This window comes from Globicephala melas, chromosome 9 (assembly GCF_963455315.2).
Source record: "Globicephala melas chromosome 9, mGloMel1.2, whole genome shotgun sequence".
Lineage (NCBI taxonomy): Eukaryota > Metazoa > Chordata > Mammalia > Artiodactyla > Delphinidae > Globicephala > Globicephala melas.
This window is the reverse complement of record NC_083322.1, coordinates 15,820,014-15,831,086: the sequence shown is the minus strand read 5'-3', so window position 1 is coordinate 15,831,086 and position 11,073 is coordinate 15,820,014.

The window sequence follows — 11,073 nt, the reverse complement described above, 5'->3', positions numbered from 1 at the left end:
TTTGTTTGTTTGTTTGATATTGAGCTGTATGAGATGTTCATATATTTTGGAAATTAATCCCTTGTCGGTTGCATCATTTAGAAATATTTTCTCCCATTCTGGAGGTTGTTTTTTCGTTTTTTTTTATAGTTTACTTTGCTATGCTAACGCTTTTAAGTTTTAATTCGGTCCAATTTGTTTATTTTTGCTTTTACTTTCATTACTCTAGGAGGTGGATCCAAAAAGATATTGCTGTGATTTTTGTCAAAGAGTGTTCTGCCTATGTCTTCTCTAGGAGTTTTATAGTATTTGTTCTTACATTTAGGTCTTTGATCCATTTTGAGTTTGTTTTTGTGTATGGTGTTAGGGAGTGTTCTAATTTCATTCTTTTACATGTAGCTTTCTAGTTTTCCCAGCACCACTTATTGAGGAGACTGTCTCTTCTCCATTGTATATTCTTGCCTCCTTTGTCATAGATTAATTGACCATAGGTGCGTGGGTTTATTTCTGGGTTTTCTATCCTGTTCCATTGAACTATATGTCCGTTTTTGTGCCAGTAACATACTGTTTTGATTACTGTACCTTTGTAATATAGTCTGAAGTGAGGGAGCCTGATTCCTCCAGCTTCCTTTTTCTTAAGATTGCTTTGGCTATTCGGGATCTTTTGTGTTTCCATACAAACTTAAAAATTTATTGTTCTAGTTCTGTGAAAAATGCCATTGGTAATTTGATAAGGATTATATTGAATCTGTAGATTGCCTTGGGTAATATGGTCATTTTAACAATCTTGATACTTCCAATCCAAGAACACAGTATATCTTTCCATCTGTTTGTGTCATTTTCGATTCCTTTCATCAGCAACTTTTAATTTTCAGAGTACAGGTGTTTTGCCTCCTGTACAGGTATGTTTATTGCTAGGTATTTTATTCTTGTTGATGTGATGATAAATGGGATTGTTTCTGTAATTTCTCTTTCTGATCTTTTGTTGTTAGTGTATAGAAATGCAAAAGATTTCTGTTTATTAATTTTGTATCCTGCAACTTTACCAAATTCATTGATGAGTTCTGTAGTTTTCTGGTAGCCTCTTTAGGATTTTCTATGTATAATATCATGTCATTTGTGAACAGTGACAGTTTTACTTCTTCTTTTCCAGTTTGTATTCCTTTTATTTTTTTTCTTCTCTGAATGCCATGGCTAGAACTTCCAAAGCTAGGTTGAATGAACATGGTGAGCATGGGCACCCTTGTCTTGTTCCTGATCTTAGAGGAAATGCTTTCAGTTTTTCAGCATTGAGAATTATGTTAGCTGTGGGTTTGTCATATATGGCCTTTATAATGTTGAGGTATGTTCCCTCTATGCCCACTTTCTGGAGAGTTTTTATCGTGAATGGATGTTGAATTTTATCAAAAGATTTTTCTGCATCTGTTGAGATAATCATATGGTTTTTATTCTTCAATTTGTTAATGTGAAAAATCCTTACATCCCTGGGATATCATGGTCATGGTGTATGATCCTTTTAATGTATTGTTCGATTCAGTTTGCTAGTACTTTGTTGAGGATTTTTGTGTCTATGTTCATTGATGATATTAGCCTGTAACTTTCTTTTTTTGTGATGTCTTTGGTTTTGTTATCAGGGTGATGGTGGCATCATAGAATGAGATCAGCAGTATTCCTTCCTCTGCAAATTCCAGAATAGTTTCAGAAGTACAGGTGTTAACACTTCTCTAAATGTTTGGTAGAATTTGCCTGTGAAGCCATCTGGTCCTGGACTTTTGTTTGTTGGGAGTTTTTAAATCACAGATTCAATTTCAGTACTTGTAGTTGGTGTGTTCATATTTTATGTGTATTTCTAGTTCAGACTTCAGAGATGGTAACTTTCTAAGAATTTGTCCATTTCTTCTAGCTTGTCCATTTTATTGGTGTATAGTTGCTTGTAGCAGTCTCTTGTGATCCTTTGTATTTCTGTGGTGTCGGTTGCAACTTTTCCTTTTTCATTTCTAGTATTGATTTGGGCCCTCTCCTTTTTTTCTTGAGGAGTCTGGCTAAAGTTTTATCAATTTTGTTTATTTTTTCAAGGAACCAACTTCTAGTTTCATATTTTCTATTATTTTATTAGTCTCTTTCATTTATTTCTGCTCTCACCTTTATGATTTCTTCTGCTAACTTTGGGTTTTGTTTGTTCTTTCTCTAGTTGATTTAGGTGTAAGGTTAGGTTGTTTGAGATTGTTCTTGTTTCCTAAGGTAAACTTGTATCCCTATAGACTTACCTTTTAGAACTGCTTTTGCTGTGTCCCATAGGCTTTGTATCATTGTGTTTTCATTTTCATTTTTCGTTCAGTATTTTTGATTTCCTCTTTGATTTCTTCAGGGATCTATTGGTTATTTAGTAACATATTTTTTAACCTCCACATGTTTGTGTTTTTTACAGTTTTTTTTCCTGTAATTGATTTCTAATCTCATAATGTTGTCATTGGAAAAGATGCTTGATAAGTTTTCAATTTTCTTAAATTTACCAAGGCTTGATTTGTGACCCAAGATGTGATCTATCCTGGAGAAGGTTCCATGTGCACTTGAGAAGAAAGTGTATTCTGCTGCTTTTGGATGGAATGTCCTATAAATATCAATTAAATCTATCTGGTCTAATGTGTCATTTAAGGCTTGTGTTTCCTTATTGATTTCCTGTCTGGATGATCTGTCCATTGGTGTAAGTCGGGTGTTAAAGTCCCCCACTATTAATGAATTACTATCGATTTCTCACTGTATGTCTGATAACATTTGCCTTATGTATTGAGGTGCTCCTAGGTTGGGTGCATATATATTTACAATGGTTATATCGTCTTGGATTGATCCCTTGATTGTTACTTAGTGTCCTTCTTTGTCTCTTGTAACAGTCTTTATTTTAAGGTCCATTTTCCTGATAAAAGTATTGCTACTCCAGCTTTCTTCTGCTTTACATTTGCATGGAATACCTTTTTCTATCCCCTCACTTTCAGTCTGTATGTGTCTCTAGATCTGAAGTGGGTCTCTTGTTGAAGGCATATATATGGGTTTTTGTCTTTATTCAGCCAACCTGTCTTTTGGTTGGAGCATTTAATTCGTTTACATTTCAGGTAATTATCAATAGGTAGGTTTTTATGACTATTTTTGTTAATTGTTTTGGATTTGCTTTTGTAGGTATTTTTACCCCTTTCCCTTTTGTTCTCTTTTCTTGTGGTTTGTTGTGTTTGGATTCCTATTTTTTGCGTGCATATCTATTATAGATTTTTGATTTGTGGTTAACGTGAGATTTTGATATAACAGTCTATCCATGCATGATTTAAGTTGCTGATCTCTTAATTTCAAATGCATTTCTTTTTCTATAATTAATTTTTATTGGAATGTAGTTGCTTTACAATGTTGTGTTAGTTTCTACTGTACAGCAAAGTGAATAAGCTATACGTATAAATATATCCCCTCATTTTTGGATTTCCTTCCCATTTAGGTCACCACAGAGCACTGAGTTCCCTGAGCTCTACGGCAGGTTCTCATTAGTATCTATTTTATACACAGTATCAATAGTGTATATATGTCAATCCAAATCTCCCAATTCATCCTACCTCCTTCCCTTTCCCCCCTTGGTGTCCATACGTTTGTTCTCTACAACTGTATCTCTATTTCTGTTTTGCAAATAAGATCATCTATACCATTTTTCTAGATTCCACATATATGCATTAATATACAATATTTGTTTTTCTCTGGCTGACTTATTTCACTCTGTATGGTCCATCCATGTCTCTACAGATGACCCAATTTCATTCCTTTTTACAACTGAGTAATATTCCATTGTATATATGTACCACATCTTCTTTATTCATTCCTCTACTGATGGACATTTAGGTTGCTTGCATGTCATGGCTATTGTAAATAGTGCCTCAATGAACATTGGGGTGCATGTGTCTTATTTATTTAGGTTGTGCCAGGTCTTCATTGTGGCATGCTGGATCTTTAATTGCACCATGCATACGTCTTAGTTGCAGCATGCAGACTTCTTAGTTGCAGCATGCAGACTTCTCATTTGCAGCATGCAGACTCTTAGTTGTGGCATGTGGACTATTGCAGCATGCATGTGGGATCTAGTTCCCCAACCAGGGATTGAACCTGGGTCCCCTGCATTGAGAGCATGGAGTCTTACCCACTGGACCACCAGGGAAGTCCCACACGTGTCTCTTTGACTTATGGTTTTCTCTGGGTATATGCCCAGTAGTGGGATTGCTGGATCATATGGTAGTTCTATTTTTAGTTTTTTAAGGAAGCTCCATAATGTTTTCCACAGTGGCTGTATTGCTTTACATTCCGACCAACAGTGTAAGAGGGTTCCCTTTTCTCCACACTCTCTCCAGCATTTATTGTTTGTAGATTTTTTGATGATGGCCGTTCTGACCAGTGTGAGGTGATACCTCATTGTGGTTTTGAGTTGCACATCTCTGATAATTAGCGATGTTGAGTATCTTTTCGTGTGCCTGTTGGCCATCTGTATGTCTTCTTTGGAGAAATGTCTGTTTAGTTCTTCCACCCATTGTTTGATTGGATTGTTTGTTTTTTTGATATTGAGGTCCATGAGCTGTTTGTATATTTTAGAGATTAATCTTTTGTCAGTTGATTCATTTGCAAATATTTTCTCCCATTCTGAGGGTTGTCTTTTGGTCTTGTTTATGGTTTCCTTTGCTGTGCAAAAGCTTTGAAGTTTCATTAGGTCCCATTTGTTTAGTTTTGTTTTTATTTCCATTTCTCTAGGAGGTGGGTCAAAAAGGATCTTGCTGTGATTTATGTCAGTGTTCTGCCTATGTTTTCCTCAAAGAGTTTGATATTTTATGCCCTTACATTTAGGTCTTTAATCCATTTTGAGCTTATTTATGTGTATGGTGTTAGGGAGTGTTCTAATCTCATACTTTTACATGTAGCTGTCCAGTTTTCACAGCACCACTTACTGAAGAGGCTGTCGTTTCTCCACTGTACATTCCTGCCTCCTTTATCAAAGATAAGGTGACCATATGTGCGTGGGTTTATCTCTGGGCTTTCTATCCTGTTCCATTGATCTATCTTTCTGTTTTTGTGCCAGTACCATACTGTCTTGATTACTGTAGGTTTGTAGTATAGTCTGAAGTCAGGGAGCCTGCTTCCTCCAGCTCCATTTTTCGTTCTCAAGATTGCTTTGGGTATTCGGGGTCTTTTGTGTTTCCATACAAATTGTGAAGTTTTTTGTTCTAGCTCTGTGGAAAATGCCAGTGGTAGTTTGATAGGGATTGCATTGAATCTGTAGATTGCTTTGGGTAGTAGAGTCATTTTCACAATGTTGATTCTTCCAATCCAAGAAGATGGTATATCTCTCCATCTATTTGTATTATCTTTAATTTCTTTCATCAGTGTCTTATAATTTTCTGCATACAGGTCTTTTGTCTCCTTAGGTAGGTTTATTCCTAGATATTTTATTCTTTTTGTTGCAGTGGTAAATGGGAGTGTTTTCTTGATTTCACTTTCAGATTTTTCATCATTAGTGTATAGGGATGCCAGAGATTTCTGTGCATTACTTTTGTATCCTGCTACTTTACCAGATTCATTGATTAGCTCTAGTCGTTTTCTGGTAGCATCTTTAGGATTCTCTATGTATAGAATCATGTCATCTGCAAACAGTGACAGCTTTACTCTTCTCTTCCGATTTGGATTCTTTTTATTTCCTTTTCTTCTCTGATTGCTGTGGCTAAAACTTCCAAAACTATGTTGAATAAGAATGGTGAGAGTGGGCAACCTTGTCTTGTTCCTGATCTTAGTGGAAATGGTTTCAGTTTTTCACCATTGAGGACGATGTTGGCTGTGGGTTTGTCATATATTGGCTTTATTATGTTGAGGAAAGTTCCCTCTATGCCCACTTTCTGCAGGGTTTTTATCATAAGGTGTTGAATTTTGTTGAAAGGTTTCTCTGCATCTATTGAGATGATCATATGGTTTTGATCCTTCAATTTGTTAATATGGTGTATCACGTTGATTGATTTGCGTATATTGAAGAATCCTTGCATTCCTGGAATAAACCCCACTTGATCATGGTGTATGATCCTTTTAATGTGCTGTTGGATTCTGTTTGCTAGTATTTTGTTGAGGATTTCTGCATCTATGTTCATCAGTGATATTCGCCTGTAGTTTTCTTTCTTTGTGACATCTTTGTCTGGTCTTGGTATCAGGGTGATGGTGGCCTCGTAGAATGAGTTTGGGAGTGTTCCTCCCTCTGCTATATTTTGGAAGAGTTTGAGAAGGGTAGGTGTTAGCTCTTCTCTAAATGTTTGATAGAATTCGCCTGTGAAGCCATCTGGTCCTGGGCTTTTGTTTGTTGGAAGATTTTTAATCACAGTTTCAATTTCAGTGCTTGTGATTGGTCTGTTTATATTTTCTATTTCTTCCTGATTCAGCCTTGGCAGGTTGTGCATTTCTAAGAATTTGTCCATTTCTTCCAGGTTGTCCATTGTATTGGCACAGAATTGCTTGTAGTAATCGCTTATGGTCTTTTGTATTTTTGCAGTGTCAGTTGTTACTTCTCTTTTTCATTTCTAATTCTATTGATTTTAGTTCTCCCTTTTTTTCTTGATGAGTCTGGCTAATGGTTTATCAGTTTTGTTTATCTTCTCAAAGAACCAGCTTTTAGTTTTATTGATCTTTGCTATCGTTTCTTTCATTTGTTTTTCGTTTATTTCTGATCTGATCTTTATGATTTCTTTCCTTCTACTAACTTTGGGGATTTTTTGTTCTTCTTTCTCTAATTGCTTTAGGTGCAAGGTTAAGTTGTTTATTCAAGATGTTTCCTGTTTCTTAATGTAGGATTGTATTGCTATAAACTTCCCTCTTATAATTGCTTTTGCTGCATCCCATAGGTTTTGCATCTTCATGTCTCCATTGTCATTTGTTTCTAGGTATTTTTTTATTTCCTCTTTGATTTCTTCAGTGATCACTTCGTTATTAAGTAGTGTATTGTTTAGCCTCCATGTGTTTGTATTTCTTACAGATCTGTTCCTGTAATTGATATCTAGTCTCATAGCATTGTGGTCATAAAAGATACTTGATATGATTTCAGTTTTCTTAAATTTACCAAGGCTTGGGCTTCCCTGGTGGCGCAGTGGTTGAGAGAGTCCGCTTGCCGATGCAGGGGACATGGGTTCGTGCCCCGGTCCGGGAAGATCCCACATGCTGCGGAGTGGCTGGGCCCGTGAGCCATGGCCGCTGAGCCTGTGCTTCCAGAGCCTGTGCTCCGCAACGGGAGAGGCCACAACAGTGAGAGGCCCGTGTACCACAAAAAAAGAAAAAAAAAATTTACCAAGGCTTGATTTGGGACCCAAGATGTGATCTATCCTGGAGAATGTTCCATGAGCACTTGAGAAAAATGTGTATTCTGTTGTTTTGGGATGGAATGTCCTATAAATATCAATTAAGCCCATCTTGTTTAATGTATCATTTAAACCTTGTGTTTCCTTATTTATTTTCATTTTCGATGATGTGTCCATTGGTGAAAGTGGGGTGTTAAAGTCCCCTACTGTGAATGTGTCGATTTCCCCTTTTATGGCTGTTAGTATTTGCCTTATGTATTGAGGTGCTCCTATATTGGAGGCATAAATATTTACAATTGTTATATCTTCTTCTTGTATCAATCCCTTGATCATTATGTAGTGTCCTTCTTGTCTCTTGTAATACTCTTTATTTTAAAGTCTGTTTTGTCTGATATGAGAATTGCTACTCCAGCTTTCTTTTGATTTCCATTTGCATGGAATATCTTTTTCCATCCCCTCACTTTCTGTCTGTATGTGTCCCTAGGTCTGAAGTGGGTCTCTTGTAGACAGCATATATATGGGTCTTGTTTTTGTATCCATTCAGCCAGTCTGTGTCTTTTGGTGGGAGCATTTAATCCATTTACATTTAAGGTAATTATCAATATATATGTTCCTGTTCCCATTTTCTTAATTGTTTTGGGTTTGTTATTGTAGGTCTTTTCCTTCTCTTGTGTTTCTTGCCTAGAGAAGTTCCTTTAGCATTTGTTGTAAAGCTGGTTTGGTGGTGCTGAACTCTCAGCTTTTGCTTGTCTGTAAAGGTTTTAATTTCTCCTTCAAATCTGAATGAGATCCTTGCTGGGTAGAGTAATCTTGGTTGCAGGTTTTTCTCCTTCATCACTTTAAATATGTCCTGCCAGTCCCTCCTGGCTTGGAGAGTTTCTGCTGAAAGATCAGCTGTTAACCTTATGGGGATTCCCTTGTGTGTTATTTGTTGCTTTTCCCTTGCAGCTTTTTTTTTTTTTTTTGTGGTACGCAGGCCTCTCACTGTTGTGGCCTCTCCCATTGTGGAGCGCAGGCTCCGGACGCGCAGGCTCAGCAGCCATGGCTCATGGGCCTAACCGCTCCGCAGCATGTGGGGTCTTCCCAGACCTGGGCACAATCCCGTGTCCCCTGTATTGGCAGGTGGGCTCTCAACCACTGTGCCACCAGGGTAGCCCCCCTTGCTGCTTTTAATATGTTTTCTTTGTATTTAATTTTTTATAGTTTGATTAATATGTGTCTTGATGTGTTTCTCCTTTGATTTATCCTGTATGGACTCTCTGTGCTTCCTGGACTTGATTAACTGTTTCCTTTCCCATATTAGGGAAGTTTTCAACTATAATCTCTTCAAATATTTTCTCAGTCCCTATCTTTTTCTCTTCTTCTTCTGGGACCCTTATAATTCGAATGTTGGAGCATTTAATGTTGTCCCAGAGGTCTCTGAGACTGTCCTCAGTTCTTTTCATTCTTTTTTCTTTATTCTGCTCTGCAGTAGTTATTTCCACTATTTTATCTTCCAGGTGACTTATCCGTTCTTCTGTCTCAGTTATTCTGCTATTGATCCCTTCTAGAGTATTTTTCATTTCATTTATTGTGGTGTTCATCGTTGCTTGTTTCCTCTTTAGTTCTTCTAGGTCCTTGTTAAATGTTTCTTGCATTTATTCTATTTCCAAGATTTTGGATCATCTTTACTATCATTATTCTGAATTCTTTTTCAGGTAGACTGCCTATTTGCTCTTCATGTGTTAGGTCTGGTGCATTTTTATCTTGCTCCTTCATCTGCTGTGTGTTTCTCTGTCTTCTCATTTTGCTTATCTTACTGTGTTTGGGGTCTCCTTTTTGCAGGCTGCAGTTCTTAATTCCCGTTGTTTTTGGTGTCTGCCCCCAGTGGCTAAGTTTGGTTCAGTGGGTTGTGTAGTCCTTCTGGTGGAGGGGACTAGTGCCTGTGTTCTGGTGGATGAGGCTGGATCTTGTCTTTCTGGTGGGCAGGTCCACGTCTGGTGGTGTGTTTTGGGGTGTCTGTGCACTTACTATGATTTTAGGCAGCCTCTCTGCTAATGGGTGGGGTTGTGTTCCTGTCTTGCTAGTTGTTTGGCATAGGGTGTCCAGCACTGTAGCTTGCTGGTCGCTGAGTGAAGCTGGGTGTTGGTGTTGAGATGGAGATCTCTGGGAGATTTTTGCCGTTTGATATTACGTGGAGCTGGGAGGTCTCTTATGGACCAGTGTCCTGAAGTTGGCTCTCCCATGTCAGCGGCACAGCACTGACTCCTGGCTGCAGCACCAAGAACCTTTCATCCACACAGCTCAGAATAAAAGGGAGGAAAAGTAGAAAGAAAGAAAGAGAGAGAGGGAGAGAGAGAGAGAGAAAGAAAGAAAGAGAAGGAAAGAAAGAAAGAAAGAAGGTAAGAGGATAAAATAAAATAGTTATTAAAATAAAAAATAATTATTAAGAAAAAAAATTTTTTTAAGTAATAAAAAAACAAAAATGGATGCACAGAACCCTAGGACAAATGGTGAAAGCAAAGCTATACAGACAAAATCTCACACAGAAGCATACACGTACACACTCACAAAAAGCAGAAAAGGCGAAAAAATAATATATCTTGCTCCCGAAGTCCACCTCCTCAATTTGGGATGATTCGTTGTCTATTCAGGTATTCCACAGATGCAGGTACATCAAGTTGACTGTGGAGCTTTAATCCGCTGCTCCTGAGGCTGCTGGGAGAGATTTCCCTTTCTCTTCTTTGTTCTCACAGCTCCCTGGGCTCAGCTTTGGATTTGGCCCCACCTTTGCGTGTAGGTTGCCGGAGGGCGTCTGTTCTTCGCTCAGGCGGGACGGGGTTAAAGGAGCCGCTGATTCGGGGGCTCTGGCTCACTCAAGCCGGGGGTAGGGAGGGGCACGGCGTGAGGGGCGGGCCTGCGGCGGCAGAGGCTGCGTGACGTTGCACCAGCCTGAGGCGCGCCGTGTGTTCTCCCTGGGGGAGTTGTCCCTGGTTCCTGGGACCCTGGCAGTGGCGGGCTGCACAGGCTCCCGGAGGAGGGGTGTGGATAGTGACCTGTGCTCGCACACAGGCTTCTTGGTGGCGGCAGCAGCAGTCTTAGCGTCTCATGCGCGTCTCTGGGGTCCGCGCTGATTGCCGCGGCTCGCGCCTGTCTCTGGAGCTCCTTTAAGCAGCGCTGTTAATCCCCTCTCCTCGTGCACCAGGATTCAAAGAGGGAAGAAAAAGTCTCTTGCCTCTTCGGCAGGTCCAGACTTTTCCCCAGACTCCCTCCCGGCTAGCCGTGGAGCACTAACCCCTTCAGGCTGTGTTCACGCTGCCAACCCCAGTCCTCTCCCTGGGATCCGACCTCCGAAGCCCGAGCCTCAGCTCCCAGCCCCGCCCACCCCGGCGGGGGAGCATACAAGCCTCTCGGGCTGGTGAGTGCCGATCGGCACCGATCCTCTGTGCGGGAATCTCTCTACTTTGCCCTCCGCATCCCTGTGGCTGCGCTCTCCTCCGCGGCTCTGAAGCTTACCCCCTCCACCACCCGCAGTCTCCGCCTGCGAAGGGGCTTCCTAGTGTGTGGAAACCTTTCCTCCTTCACAGCTCCCTCCCACTGGTGCAGGTCCTGTCTCTATCCTTTTGTCTCTGTTTATTTTTTCTTTTGCCCTACCCAGGTATGTGGGGAGTTTCTTGCCTTTTGGAAGGTCTGAGGTCTTCTGCCAGCGTTCAGTGGGTGTTCTGTAGGAGTTGTTCCATGTATAGATGTATTTCTGATGTATCTG